This window comes from Sebastes umbrosus, chromosome 14, assembly GCF_015220745.1.
Source record: "Sebastes umbrosus isolate fSebUmb1 chromosome 14, fSebUmb1.pri, whole genome shotgun sequence".
Lineage (NCBI taxonomy): Eukaryota > Metazoa > Chordata > Actinopteri > Perciformes > Sebastidae > Sebastes > Sebastes umbrosus.
This window is the reverse complement of record NC_051282.1, coordinates 26,053,068-26,069,383: the sequence shown is the minus strand read 5'-3', so window position 1 is coordinate 26,069,383 and position 16,316 is coordinate 26,053,068. Positions and strand designations below refer to the sequence as shown.

Here is a 16,316-nt window from a genome sequence, read left to right as displayed (position 1 = left end):
TATTTTTAGTACATACGAGCCTCTTAGCGGAAAACTAAGGGTCTCTTTTGAAGAATGATCTAATATAAAGCAGAGGGCAACCTCCGGGTCTGTAAAGTGAAGCCAATGCGGAAGTGCATTAACTCTGGTTGCAAAAAGAAGTCAGATTGTATAGAAGTCTATGAGGAAATGAGCCTACTTCTCACTTGATTTATTACCTCAGTAAACATTGTAAACATGAGTTTATGGTCTCAATCACTAGTATCAAGTCTTCTTCAACACAGCATGATGTTCATTTAGTAAATTATGGTCCCATTTAGAGTCAAACAGACCATAAAGCAGGGGATGCTTTAGGGCGTGGCTACCTCGTGATTGACAGGTCGCTACCACGGCATTGTCCGGTCTGGGAGTTGTCCACGTTTTCGTCTTAGAACTTTAACCCTTTCTCAGTTTGTTTCCAGTTCATCAAAGTTAATTATAAAAAAATTTGTCGGTTGTACTTAGCTCCATTCTCTCGAGTCACTTCTGGTTGCAAAAAATCAAGAAGGCGACGGCCAAAATGTTGAACTCGGAGCTTCAAAACGGCAGTCCACAAACCAATGAGTGACGTCACGGTGACTACGTCCACTTCTTATATACTGTCTGTGACTTAACCTGACAAAAACAAAGGCTTAAGCATCTGTAAATGCAGATAAGGCATGCTACAATCGGCCCACATTGCACCATTTTGGAGCCCTTTAAAACGACGCTATACAGTATATTTTCCTCTTCACATCTTCCAGCACAGAATGCAATCAATAAAAGGTGTCTGTAAGTTAAAAAAATTGGCCATTGGGAATTAGAGCTTTCTTCTAGCTCCAATCCAGTGATGAGGAAGAGGTCAGACTGACGATAGGCTAAGTGGTTTAGATCGATGGACCCCCATCAGCTAGGAAACTCGAAGCCAACAAGGATGCAGCGTTAAGACCTGGATGGCGTGGCCCGGTGTAGAATAGTTCACACACTGTTCCTCTGACCTCCTGCACCCTCCAGTTGACCACCCTGAAACGCTGACTTTTCTTACGCCCGCTGTGATGCTGCTCCACCCCGCGCGCACCCTTCCCTCTTGACAGGATGTCCATGGAAAGACTCCCTCTCGCCCTCCCTCCACCTGTTTTCACACCCAGCGAGCTGAAGAGGCTCCTTTTCATGCCGTTCGCTATGCATTTGAAGTGTCCAGTTGCTGAGCACATACGCCTCAGGACCGTCTGTGGTTTGTGCCTTTGATAGCTGGAATGCTGTTTTGGACTTTCTTACGCAGCTAAGGGTCAAAATGCACCACCAAACCTTAAGCCAATTTATTTTCCAGCTTTACGGACATGTCGAATAAGAGTGGCTTTGTGCATCTCATCCAATTTGTTTCCACTTAACCTGCTGTGATTCACCCAGTTTTGCTTAATTGCAACTCAAATTGAGGTGATGAAAGCAGCAGCCACCTACTCTGCTCCACAGTATATCAGTAGTGTGTCACAACTGGTGTGGATAATTCCTACTCTACAATAACAGAGCTGCTTTATGTTCCCCCTGAGAGCCACTAACATTGAAGACAGTCGGTTGACTCACTTTGCCAGAATTCTGCAATCTGCAATTCCCAACATTCCCCAGGCTTTTCAGTTTTCACAACGCCAAGAAATAACAAAACACAGATTACATGCAAATATGACAGGAAGTTTGAATCAATTTGATCTCCTCCGCAGCATCGACACAAACAGTGAAATACACACCGCAGCAAAGCGAGACTTTTTGTAACATCATCGGATCTCTCGCGAAGCAGAAAACTCGCCGGAGAGCGGGACACGGTAGCAGGAAGGGGTTGGCGCTCAAACAAAGTGCTGTCACTTTGATCATTTCCTACTGGTCTTTGATCTCGGCACTCTTGAAAGGGCCGATAATGATGTTTAATTGATTATGTAGAATGAACAAGCATGGTGTGCTCTTGTATCATTCATTCCTCCCTTTTTTTGTGTGTGCTCTCTCCAAAAGAAGATCGCTCGCATGCCATATTGCCCCTTCCCTTTCTTCTTCTAAAACAAATAAAGACGTCAAACATCAAAGCTGTTCTTGGTTAATAAAAGAAGACCTCAAATATTTTCCATTATGTTTGACATGGTTTTGGGTTTCGCCAACCAGAGGAATAACAACAGGACGGAATAAGATGTCGCTTTTTTTTGTTGTTGTTGCTCCGTTTCTGTGTTACAGAGGTTAAGCAGACCAAACTTGAGCCGCTTCTTTGATGTCGTTGGCTCTAATTATTCAAAGGTAGTCTTTCTCTCTTCCACTTCTCTTCTGAGACACAAGTCCCCCCCCCTCCCGCCCATCGCTCTCTCTTCTTACTGTCCCTTTCCACCCTCCTGATTATGATATCCAGAGTTCCCCGGCTAAAACAACAGTCTGTCAGAGGATCACTTTCCTTTGAAGTGGATGTCAGTCAGTTGTGTTTCTGTCTTGGGCCAGAGTACTGACCCTTGACCTGCAGTGATTACTTCCGTGGCGCAGCCAAGCAGAGATAACTGTAAATGCAGGCCTTTGATATCCGCTTGAGAGCGGGATGTTGAGCCCTGAAGGGAAATACAATGATGGTCAGGCATCTTAGCATGTGCGTGCACAAGCTCACGCACAGATAGACAGACAAGGCGCCATATGGCAGAGGTCAAGGAAACATGGGTATGACTTCCTGATCAAAGCCGCGACACAGTGATACTTGAATCTCTCAGAACCCAAATCAGAGAAGATTTGTGGAGGGCTGCTAATGAAATCTTCCTATTAAATCTTCCTTTTGGCTTTTGGGGTGACTCGAGAAAACATACCTCAAACTTAAAGGAATAGTTCGTCATTTTGGTAAATATTTCTCAGTGGCTTGGAGTTGGACCCTGATCAGACAGAGCACGTTTTAGCAGCCTGGGGTGGCTTTTTGTAATTGTTTTCAATGATTGTAAAGCGTTTTGCACACTGCTTTTGCGTTTTTGTAGGAGCGCCCTGAACGCCTCGAAAAGCAGCCAACGTCATTAACGTTTTTTCTCACTTTGGCGACTTTTGCTGGATACCCGGAGCTATATGACTTTACCAACCGTAGTTACCATGATCTGAACACAAAATAGCAGGAGGCAAATTGGTACGGTACTTGAGATTTCGGTTAAGTTGTTTTCATTAATATAACCATTAGGTAGGGTACAGTTCGTGGTTTGTGTTAAGCTAATGTTAGCACTCATTCGGTGGTTGCCCAGCAACAATTTCAAAAAAAGATGCTGCAAAGCGCAAAAAGCGCTCAGTGTGATCGGGCAACGAATATGCAATATGTTATATAGTAACAAAATCCACTTAACAACACCTATAAAGCTCATAACTGTCTCTAAAAACAACATATTGTGATAGTATGGAGGGGTTATGTGCCAGACTATCTCTTGGCTATGAACAGAAACTTTTTGGAGTCTCGGCTGGTTACCTAGCAACTGCTCAGAGCCAAGAAATAGTCTGGCACATAACAGCAAATTGTAATTTTTACACCTTAGGATTTGTGCGATACAGAGACAACGTGTTAATTGGTGAGCTGTAGAGGTATCGATAGGTGAATTTTGTTACCTTTGGACAGATCCAGGCTAGCAGTTTCCCCCTGTTTCCAGTCTTTGTGCTAAGCTAAGCTAAATGGCTGCTGGCTGCAGCTTCATTTCTACCGTACAGATATGATATCCCTGTCCCTTGATGAGGAGATTGTTTTTGCATTTTAATATCAATTTGTTCATTAAATATCATATAAATAGCAGCATCTGTTTGCATTTGGATACATTAGTGTTATCTGCTTTCATTCACTCAAAGGTTTTGCTCGAGTGAAGCCTATAAATCAGTTCAAGTTCAATATGATGAAGAGACGGAGACATGGAGACAAAAAGTCTGTTGAGATTACTACTTTTCTGCCAGTAGCCACTTGTTGAGGTCTATTAGAAAAAAGTGTGGAGTGAATCAAAGACGAGCAGAAAGTTAGCACTCATCATGCAACACATGCATCAGTGATGGGAGAGCACAAAGAGTCTGTTTTGTTATTTTTTTTGTTCCTGCGGATATTCTTTTATCTTTGAAATAAGTATTTAGTCAACATGACAGTCCATTTTCATCCGCGTCCAGATGGCAGACTTAAAAATCACATCCAACAAAAAAATGCATGGATAATATCCATTCTCACATGCATGAAAACGTAAACAATTGTAAATATTCAAGGCTGCATTTGGCTCATGAGCCAAACCCGCTGTCATAGCTGATTAACTCTTTGAGAATGGTGATACAAAGCTATTATAATCACGTTTTGTTTAAATCAGCCTGAGCGAGTGGGTTTAAGCCTTCAGAGGAACGCCATCAAGCGCCCAACACTCTGACATAGGCATATATAGTCATTACTGGAATGACTGTTGACATGTTCCGCTAAACAAGACCAGAGTTGACCGCGCTCTCATGTGAGGGACAAATGAAGATGAGCAGATGAGAGTTCCTGATGGGGACTCACTCTCTCTCTCTCTCTCCGTCCTCTGCTATAATTACGGCCTTTCTTTTTTTTCACTCTGTACTTCCAGTCGTCTGTGGTATTCTCTTGTTGTTGTTTTTTCTGAAGCAAAAGAAAAAGCCAAAAGACCAGTATGCTGCTTGGACTGAATGTCATGTTTGAGCTCAGAATAGTAAACACAAAGCCTTGTAATTTGCAGAATGCTTTTGTCATCTTCACCTCTAATTTCTCTTTCAGCACAGAGTGACTGCCACATATGAGGAGAGCGGGAATCAAAGGAAGCCGTGGAATGCTTCAAGGGTAAAAATGAACACAGGAATGAATGACGGTTGCTCCGACTGCTGGTCTTACTACATCTGTCATCGCTCTTCATTTCACACCCAAATGATTTTTCAGTTCACATCATATGAATTTGCATCTGCGGCAAACAGGACAAAATATAGAAGATGTAAAACCATAGACTGTACATAAAGATGGATGACGCGTCTCCTCTTCCTCCTTCCTCCTCCTTCCCAAAATATCCCGGATACGTGAGCTGCCGTCTTGAGATTTTGACGTCATTTGGAGCCAGAGTCTGCTCACATGTGATCGGGCCTGGAGCCGCGGTATCGAGGTCCCGCCCAGACACCCGCCTGAGCCAATCACGAGTCGAGCACGGCCCCGCAGCTTGTTAGCGTGAGCCACTTGGCTGCTATGTTAACACTACGGTAGCTGTTTGGCTAGAAATACTCAACAACTAACCGTAATATCTCTATAACTACATTTTTGATCAAATTGACACGTGTTCTAGTACACAGACTCGTGACGGTTATGGAAAGTTAAAGGTACATCTGTTCTCTCGTCCAATTTACCGAGCCTCCGGCTCCATGAGTACTTCACTCAGAGCAGCTGTCAATCATGACGTCTCACCCCCTTTTTTAGCATCAAATAACTAATTAAAACCAAACTTATCAGAAAAATGAACACTTGAACATACATCAGCATGATAAGAACTACCTAAAATGACAGAAACCATCTTTGGGAAAAATGTATTTGACGTGTACTTTGACTTTTTATTTTGGCCGATGTCCCATCCGCTAACATGGAGGAGGTCACTGATTCACTGATTTATGACCTATGCTGCAACCAGCCACCAGGGGGCGATCAAGATGTTTTTGCTTCACTTTTGGGGAGCTGTCATGCCGTCCATCTTTATATACAGTATATGTGTAAAACACAATTATTAAACCATGTAAACTTATTAACTATCACTGATTCCTACCTAGGACACAGAGTAAATGTGCTATGGAGCAAAGCGTTTTCAGTCCACCGTGTCCTTACAGCAGGTGGTTTTCCTTCCCTCTGGTTTAAAAATATATTATTGAGTATATCATCCATCCATCCATTATCTGTAACCACTTATCCTGTTCAGGGTCGCGGGGGGGCTAGAGCCGATCCCAGCTGACATTGGGCGAAGTCCGGGTACACCCTGGACAGGTCGCCTGACTATCACAGGGCTGAAACATAGAGACAGACTATTGTGTATATCAGAATAACAATAAGCAATCGAAAGGTCTTTAGTTGGGTTGCGTCCAAAATTTCATACTAACATGCTATTTAGTATGCTGAAGCAGTATGTGAGATATTTTAGTATGTCTGAAAACTTAGTATGAAACCAATAGTACGCGAATGGCATACTATTTCCAGTGAAATATTACAGTATGCAACGCTGGACACTACAGCGGAATAAATATTCCACCATTCAATGCGGTAGAGACGAAAACGTTCATAACAGACGTTGACGGACAGCTCTATAACATCAATAACGCTTCAATTTAAGTGTAAGTATAGGATTTTACTTTGCTAGACGTAATATATATTTCAAAATTTGTTCAGACTTTGATTCTCACAAACTGTCGTTTTGGTCACATGAGGTTGTCACGGGTTACCATGGTTACAGATCTCCAACCGGCAAGGAATCTCTCGGGAAGTGACGACGTAAATTACTGCTCAGTGCGTCCGAAAAGATACATACTACTGTTTATTCACACAAAAGTATGTTGAACGATAGCACACATATTGGGTATGTAGTGCATAGTATGTGATTTCGGACGAAGCCTTGGTGTCAGATAAATGCAAATCTGATGTGGAACAAAATCCTACAGCCCTCCACATCATAAAACAGACCCAATACTGTCTGTACTGCAAGTTTCTTATCAACAGACCTTGGTAATTTCCCGACCCTGAGTCTTAAATGAAATATGGGCTGTGTCAAGCAGCTTATGTTGTTTCAAACAGCTGCCTCAGGAGGGAGCTGCAACTGCTCAGGATTCTGCTCTAATTTCAGTCACAGCCATCGACTGCTGGCTCTGTCACCTGTCACCTTCTCGACCTGCTCCTCGTTTGCTCCTTATTCCCTGTGAGCACGAGTCCCGACATTCAGTACAGTATAATGTAAGCAGCGGCTTTGCTTGTAAAGTAAAAGACACGTAAAATGCCAGCAGTCTGGCAGCATTTCAGGTCTCCTTGTCTCTCTTTTGTCCTGTCAGAAGCCTTCCTGTGATCTGCCTGCTGTGTCCTCTCATGACAAGAGAGTCTGACTTTGACAAATTTAGTCTTTTGTCTTTTGTGTTGTCTTTGTTTTCATATATATCCTTTTGGAGTAAGCGAAGAGTTCATTTAATGCACTTGTTTAGTTGACAGGACAGGACACCTCTTTCATCCTTCCTTCTGTAATTACTTCAGATAGTCATGCAAGTGAGGAGAGGTTCAGCTGCCATCTCTGAGATGATATTTGCTCTCATACCACTGGTAACAAGTGTCCTCTGTGTATATGTCATTTTAATTCCTGTTGCTTCAATCAAGGAGTAACAGGATAAAAGACATCAAACAGTTAGTCCTTCATTAATAGAAATCAAATAAAGTTGTTACAGTGATTTGTGAGTAGCGGCGGCCTTGTCCTTCTTTCCTTTAAACAGCAGCGTGTTGTCCTCTCTCTTTGAAATGTAAATAATTTGACCGCTCCCATGGTAACACCTCCCATGTAAACAGCCTCAGCGCCGTGCACCAGCCCTCCACTGATATGAACTTTGTTTAGGGCTAGAGAGAGAGAGAGAGAGAGAGAGAGAGAGAGGGGAACCACTTGAGGAGACGTAACTTTGAAAATCCCTTTCATGTCGTGGAAAAGCGATGAACTTCTGTTGTGGTTTATTGCCGGTGTGATTTTTAAAAGCATCCCCCCTGGCTCTTTGAAGTGAGAACGGGTCTGTTTTTCTTCTGTCACTGTTCATCTGTTTCTTGTCTCTGATTGGATCAGATGAAATCCGTTTTCTATGTCCATTGTTTCGCTGGTCAGACTGAACTCAAACTGGCTCCAACATAGAGCGATGAATTACACTCAAGTCGAGCAGGTGTCTTAACAAATCTGGTGACTTGTCCTTCGTGGGATGACATGAAGATTGTTTGACACTCTGCTGTTGCTATACAGTACATGTTAGCCTAAGAAGACTCAGCTTTAAAGGTTCTCTATAAAATATCCATTAATATAGCATCAAACACCTGTTTGTAATATAAAGATATAGAGGAGTAATGTCTACCTGAGCAGAGAATGAATCTAAGCTTCTCTGTGCTTTGTTGACATAGCCGGGCCAGTCATGCGTGCCTTTTAGTGCATGTGAGCGTGCCCCACTAGCTAGCTCACACTGACATAACACTCTTAGCTCTGTCAGCTCTGTTGCTGTTGTTAGCGCTGTTAGTTGCGAGAGTTGCCGGCTCAGCCGTCGCCATGTTGAGAGCCGTGCGGAGGCAATAGACATGCTCTGAACTATGAATTTAGCACCTTTAAATGAAAGAAAGTAAACCCATTTCCAAAATAGTCACACAATCTGTCATTGTGGTACTTACTTGTGGGAATTATAGTGAAAATATATTATTCCCCATTTTGCTGGGGATCCTCTGGAACCCCCTCAAGGACCTCAGGGGGTCCCCCGACCCCACTTTGGGAACCACTGAGCTAAAGAGATGCTGCTTGGCAGATTTTGTTATTTTTGGATGAAGCCAGGCTAGCTCTTTCCCCCTGTTTCCAGTCTTTATGCTAAGCTAAGCTAAGCACATACAGACATGAGAGTGGTATCAATCTTCTCATCTAACTCCCAGCAAGAACGCAAATAAGAGTATTTACAAAATGTTGAAGTAATCCTCTTAATATGACTGTTTATATAGTCCTGTTTCTGTTAAAGGCTTCAGTGAATGATTGGACAATGATTGGCCGGATTGATGTGTTCACTGACAAAAATGCCCCCTCTTCAAAGTTAGCTGACCAGACCATGATCGTAATATCTTTCCTCACTTTTTACAGATTTTGTCATGCATGCCTTCATGCTGCTGAAGCCAGTGCTTCATTATGCTTTTACGGCCTATTCCGGTCAAACTCGCGCTGCGGTCACACACATCGAATTGTTCTCCTGACAGCTGTCTGTGCCTTTTTTATATAATAGCTACTTGAAACGGAGGAAGGTTTTATTTTCCTTCTGAGCATTATTTTTACTGATTCATGTGTCTTTTTATGATGTTATTTCAGCTCCGAGCGGGTTCAGAAATAGTCTCAAAGTGCTATTCCCGAGCACTTATATACCTAACATATAAACATTTTTATTGCTCGAATGTAATTTTGTGGGAAAGGAAGACAAAAAAGACACGCATTTTTTGATTTCCTTCCAATAAATGTTTGGAATTGTAATAACCTCTGGGACAGACAGCATGTTAGTGTCTCATGTGGCTTGAGGATCCGGGTTGCTCTCTCTCTCTGTGGTATGCCTGTCCAAGGGCTTGTTACTCTTTGAGGTCTTGGTTTGTTTAATGAAGTGGTAATCTGTCTACACAGAGGATCACCCTTGAATCTTAAGTTCACTGTGTCAAGTGGCTCTGTTTATAAACTTCTTAGTGTCTCTAATAAAATGGCTGTTAGTCCCCCCCCCCTCCATGCTTGAGAATAGTATGTCCGATATAATGATGTATCCCAGCGGCGTCGACTGTTCTTTCTCCTCTGTGATGCCACCACCTCTGGGTTTGTATATGTTCAACCCTGACATTGAAACCTATGCTTGCGGCTCTGCTGTGCTGAGGGCCAAATGCAAATTGTATCCTAGTGGGCAGCTGGCAGGGAAGTCCACGCCGGCCCAAAGGAGGTTGTGTTCTGCCTGTCTCGGGTGTGTTTGTGCAGCCATTTTTTAAAGGGTGCCGAGGACTTTCCAGCTGCGGCGCTGCAGTTTGCCTCGGGATCATCAGAAAAACAACATTCGCGTTACAGAGAGGGGGACTGAAAACACGATCCACTCCGCAGTGTGTTTGAAATGTTAACTAAAGAAAACAAGCTGGCTAATGGTTTTGTATTTATATATTTTCTTTGGAGGCTTTGAAGTCGGAGCCCGCGTTGCATGTCAGCCCCAGGCAACTCTGGAAAGTAACTGTGAATGTAAAGAGCTTGATTTCACCTCTGCCTCTGAGGACTTCACAGATTTCACTAAAACATTTTTCCTACATTGGAGCCAGAAATTTGTCAATTTTCATTTAAATGTTATCGACACTGCTCCAAAATGCCCTCAAGGCCAAATCAACAATGAATGTTTTTTATAGCATCACTTTTCACATGTTAGATGATGTAGAGAATTCATGAACAAATTTCAAGAAAAAAAGAGGATTCTTCAAGAAATTTACACTCAACCACAACCAGAGTTATGCTGTGCTTATACTATAAAGCCGTGGGCACACTACCCGCATCTGCGTCGCGTGGTGGCTGCGTGATGCAGGAGTCTGGTGTTCACGCTATACGCTTGTTGGCTGCGTGTCAGCTGCGTGTCGGCTGCCTGTCAGCTGGGTTTCTGCTGATGCTGTAAGCCCTTTCTTTCTGCATAGAGTTTGCCTTTTAATGGCCATTTAACTTCATGATAAATATAATTTATATTTATTTTAGACAGAGAAAGGTTCAGAAACGTGTGGTAATTAGTAAATAATAGTAATAATCCACAATTAAAACTCCGTACTGTATTCATTTATGATGCTTTCCAAGTCACTGCTTGTTCCACATCACTGTCCGGCACATATTTCAGAATAAAAGCCTTGTGTTAACAAATTAAGGAATTCTGTGCAAAGAAAACCCGCTTTAGGGCTTTTATTTCGAAATGAAAGCAGGAAGTGTTGATTTAAACCCCAAACTTTATCAGTTTTTTGAGCTCTCAAAGTGACTGCGTGTTCCACAGCACTGACTGCTCATATTTCAGAATAAAAGCCTCGTGTTAACAAATGAAGGGATTCTGTCTATAGAAAAAACGCCTGAGGGCTTTTATTTTTAAATGAAAGCAGGTAGTGTTGATTTAAAAACAAGTTTACTTAACTTTACTTTTTTTCATCTCTGTAACATATTCTACAGATAGACCTCGAAACTGTAGTAATCTTGCTGGTATGATGTTCATATACAGTCACTAGATCACTTTCACTGTCTGTAACATATTCTACAGATGTCTAGACATGTAAACTGTATTATGTAGCTGATATGATGTCCATATACTGTCAATAGATCACCTTCACTGTCTGTTGCTGCTGGGACATGCAGCCGAGACGCGAGCGGCTTGCGTGTAAAATAGGCGAGCCTTCTATTCTATAAAATAGACGCGCGTCACTTATTGCTGCATGACGCGCTACAAATAAAGCTGAGCTGGTCTCAGCTTTTTTCAGCACTCCAGTGACGCAGTGAAGCGTCAACCAATCATATGTTTTTGTTTCATCCTGTTCTGTTCTAAAACAATTCCGTTAACCAGTTCCCAGTGCTTTTTAACGACATAATACATCAACGAACGCTTGAGCACCAATTTACGCCCCGGTGGACATGTACCTTTATACTGTAGGTGCACGGAATGAAGCTATGTTCACACTACAAGGAACAAAAGCAGCAAAACGGCCAAACATGGCCAGCTACATTGCCACAGAGTCGCCGTTGAAGTGCTGCTCAAGCATTGACATATTATGTAGTTAAATAGCACTGGTAACAAAACAAAAACATAGAATTGGTTGTTGCTTCACTACTTTATTGGAGCGCTGAAAAATGTTGAGACCAACTCAACTTTTTTGTAGCACGTCACACCCATCATGCATCATCAAGTGTCGGGCGTCAGTCTGGAGCTTCATGTCACCGGCTTTCATAGAAAATGACTTGTAGCCTGTTGCTGTGTCGCTCGTCTTGTTAACACAGTCTTGTGGTTTTGTGTTCAAACTAAAGAACATAAGATGGTAAACGATTGAATGCATAAATTAGCCAATCCACTGAGCTAGTTAGCACAGTTTTATTGTAGTAGATGCTTTGTAGCTCAGTAATGTTTCCATACCCCATTAATAATTTAACTTTTATACGTTTTTACCTCTCTGTTTTGAGCTTCCTCTTTTGTTCCTCATAACCATATTATTGTACCCCATTTTGTGTAATTACCCCATAAATACTGAATAATTCCACTGTAATTTGCAGGATTTTATCAAGAGCATTGGCCCGTTTTTGTTATCCCTGAAGTGTAAAGTAAACGGTTAAACATTATGTTTTGACCAGACAATGAATTATTTTCTCCATTCCGACTTTTATTGCATTTAATTCTAATTATTTAATGACTTCATCATTTACCAGTGAGTTTGAAACCACTTTGGACCAAAGAAATAGTCCCAATGAAAACACAGGGACACTGTGTCTGGAAAAAAAATGTTTGTACGGACATCTGAAAACCTGCGCAAGCAAAACCCCAAATATCTGCACGGAGAGTCACATGAAAAAATGTGTTTTTTCACCAAGTTTGGAGCCACATTTAATGTTCTGAAGAAGATTCAGTGCAGTCTACTAGATCCTCTGTGTCAGTGTATGTGTTCTTTTTGTTGTGTGTGTGTGTGTGTGCATGGGTGTGTGGGCTGGGGGGGTTATTACTGCTTCTTGTTGGTTGCGGCGCAGTCCTGTCTGTCCTGTGGGACATCTGTGGGTTGCGTGATGGGCTTTGTGGAACGGTGCTCTGTTAGTGGAGTTAAACAGGCACAGTCACGAGCTCTACCAGACGCCATGGGCACAAGTGGCCTTGTCTCTTTGAGGCTCCGTACACACGCACATGTGCCGACGTACTACAACATAAAAAACACAAAATGACACTGATACACAAACATAAAGCACATTCAGTTATAACCACGGACTCATACCCGGACAAGTGTTTGGGAACACTTAAAGGGAGAGGTTGAGTGTTTTGAAGTGGGGTTGTATGAGGTACTTATCTATAGTCAGTGAATTACCTACAGTAGAGGATGGTAGGCACGTCCCCAGTTTGGAGAAGATATAGCCTCTGAAAAGGAAAGCCATATATTAAAAATATTTTCACGCTTTACCTTGTCATCAGACAGCCCTTTCCGACGGGGAACTGAAGCCATTGTATCCATCTGTGCTCTCGCCAAAGCCACCAGACTCCATTGAAAAAAACTGTAATTTTTATGTCGCAGAATATGGAGGTTGCTGGTCTACCGCTGCCTCGATCGGTTGATGTTATTGTGTGACTTTGGTTAGTTTGGAATCACCAACACAGCACCCACCATCCATCATTTGAAAGCCTTTAAACATCAGCCAAAATTCTAGTTTTAATCCTAACATGTAGCTTTCCAAAGCCACCAGACTCCATTGAAAAAAACTCAAATTTTACCTCACAGAATACGGGGGTGGCTGGTCTACCGCTGCCTCAATCGGTTAGTTTATTTGTGTTATTGTGTGACTTTGGTTAGTTCGGATTCACTAACACAGCACCCACCATCCATCTCTCAGTGATGTATGCGGTCTGCAACGTATTTGAAGCCTTTACACATCAGCCAAAATCCTAGTTTTATTCCTAACAACAAGCTATCCAAAGCCACCAGACTCCATTGGAAAAAAACTGTAATTTTACCTCACAGAATACAGGGGTTGCTGGTCTACCGCTGCCTCAATTGGTTAGTTTGTTTGTGCTATTGTGTGACTTTGGTGAATCCAAACTAACTAAAGTTGCACAATAACACAAACAAACTAACTGATCAAGGCAGCGGTAGACCAGCTTCTCCCGTGTTCTGCGAGGTAAAATTACAGTTTTTTTCAATGGAGTTCTGGTTGCTTTAGCTTAGACTTCGGCTTCAGTACGCCATCGGGAAAATAGACTGTATAGCTGTCTCATGGCAAGGTAAACTGGCAAAAATATTCTAAATATAGCGTACACTTAAACTGATATTGATTTCTTTTTTAAGTTGGCCTTTCTTTTAGGTTAAAGTACGTTTTGCTGCCGGCCCCGTCTACAGCAGTACATTGATTTGCTTTCGTCTAGTAACTCCTGTCTGCTTCTTCAAACTGGGGGCGTGCCGACCGCCATCTATTATAGGTAATACACTGACTATGGATAAGTACCTCATACAACCCCACTTCAAAACACCTGAACTATCCCTTTAATGCTACAGAAAATATTTCAACAGAGGACCTGAAACATCGATGTTTCCTCTATCCTGCCCAAAGCTGTGAATGAGTTGTCCTGCAGCTGCCAGCATTTTTTGGTCTTTATTGGCTTACCAGCACATGTTTGATACATCCCAACCACACCAGCACCCACCATCCATCTATCAGTGATGTGTGCGGCATGCACCGTTTTTGAAAGCCTTTACACATCAGCCAAAAATCCTAGTTTTATTCCTAACGTGTAGCTATCCAATGCTTTAATAGCTGCCTTTTTATGGTTATTGATTTATTTTATTTGAGGAGGGAGTGGGTGTCTGTGTGTGTGTGTGTGTTAGCGTTTTATCTAGCTTTTGCCAATTTGTCAAAAAGCGAGCCATAAACCTCCCTGGAGGTTGAGAGCAGAACATCCATTACAACTACCAACCGTTTCGTTCAAAGCGACGCGAGATCCCACATAAATTGGTAGGAGATGAAGTGGTATTGGCTGGTAAATGTTGTGTATCGGAGTGGTCACTGCACAGCTCTCTCTTATTCTAGCCGAAACATTCTCCCTTCTCATGTCAGACCCTGATAGATTTTAAATGATTTTTAAGGGCAGAGGAGGATAATGAAGACCAGAGTGTAAACGGGCCAGAGTGATGTTAAAAAGAGAGGAAAAACTTGGGGAGATCAAACAGCCAGTCTATTGACTTTGATGTTTGTCTCTTTTCGTTTCGAGTCGCAGTGGTTTCAGACATTTTATTAGTCCTCCACCAAGGCGCTTCATCTCGTCTTTGTGCCACCTATTTTTCACACGCAAATTTGAGTTTTTACTGGAACAAAATGGCAGCGACTTCCTGTATGTTTTGCTCAATGCAAAACTCTCAGATGAAAGCCTCCTTTGTCCATGAACATGTTTTGGTGAAATATTTCATATAAAGGATCAATACCATTACCTTAAAGGGATTCTCCTGTTGCTCACGATCGTGCTTGTGCTCGCACTACAGACACACAAGATACTGAAAGTGACTAACAGCTAAAACCCTAATATCACTATATATTTCATATGGTTGGCAGGAATGTTAGCTTATCAAACGAAGATCCCTCCATTACTTGCTCCGGAGTTAACCCCCGTCACATCACTCAGCAGCAGTAAAACAAGACACATTTCTACACAAACTGAAGCTTTCACTGTACATTCACTAGATATTCTCAAAGCTTAAACTGACTCTTTTCTGCTCTGCTGCTCGCTTGTTTTCTTATTGATTCGCTGCCGCTCTCTCTCTCTCTTGCTTCACCACTCAATTCCCACATGCGCACACACTCTTCGCACTGGCTCTGCTATTCTCCCACAACACTAGTTTTCGCTCGACATTGATCATATTCCTGTTTTGCAAGACAGGCTTCACTAGATATAACTTTGTTTTTTGTGCTTCTGTGGACTTTGTGTAGGAGTCTGAGTTGTGGTGGGGGCTGGTCGTTTGTTGGCGTTAGCGGATTCCATTTCTAACCGAACGTTACCTACGGCTAAGGCATTCGTGAGCGCGGATGATGTCACATCCGTTGAATTTTCCCGGGAAAACAGGCCCGGGTTCTTCACATTAAAAGCAGTCTACAAACTGATAGAGGAAATCCAGAAAGTTGTGGAAGGTCTCATTTTTTAGGTTAGATTACAATAAAAAACTATTTATACAGGTAAAAAGTTACATACAGTCCCTTTTAAAGGAATCTGCTTACACCTAATGTTGTGTTGTAGTCTACCCTTTTTAATGGATCAGCCCTCCCTCTGTGCATAATGAGTAAAGGAAGTGACCCTAGTGTGCTTTCAACGCATCCTCACAGGGATGCTCTTCATGCCGTTGTTCAGCTTTGTGTTGTTTTCCTCCGAGCTCTGATTTTCAGGAACAAACCAACAGAGCCACACACACTGAGATGCCAGCATGGGAGGCCCGGCTGGCTTGGCAGGCAGGCTCAGTCCATCAGAGCGGTCGGCCTTTTTATGAGATTACATGAAAGCGCGGGAAATAACGACAAGCGTTTGATCATCGGAGAGCAAGCTGATTTACTGCAGAACCCAACACCGTAGCTTAGACCTGGCAGAGCATCACCTTCGCCCGCCTCAGAGAAAGATGAGTGAAACCGCACGCCTCTCACACGTTCCCGCGGTTAACTGCGATGGCTTCAGGTGGAGGTTCGGTGCCAGGCCTCCTGGTCCTGTTCAACCACAAAGCTTCACCTCTACTGGGTTGAACTAATGAGCTAATGCAGAGGAAATCTTTAACTTGTATCAGACATCCACGCTCAACAGAAAGGAATTAGCAGAATTCTTGTCAAACAAAATGGAAACGTCTGTTTTTCGTT

The 16,316-nt window shown here is 42.6% G+C and overlaps 1 long non-coding RNA gene across 1 annotated transcript in view; it reads left to right on the top strand.

The window, feature by feature from the left end:
- LOC119502208 overlaps positions 1 to 16,316 on the top strand; it is a 59,935-nt gene that overhangs the window by 24,826 nt on the left and 18,793 nt on the right. The window contains exon 3 of the long non-coding RNA XR_005210020.1: positions 4,748 to 4,810. This is a non-coding gene — a long non-coding RNA (uncharacterized LOC119502208). The remainder of the gene's footprint in view (positions 1 to 4,747; positions 4,811 to 16,316) is intronic.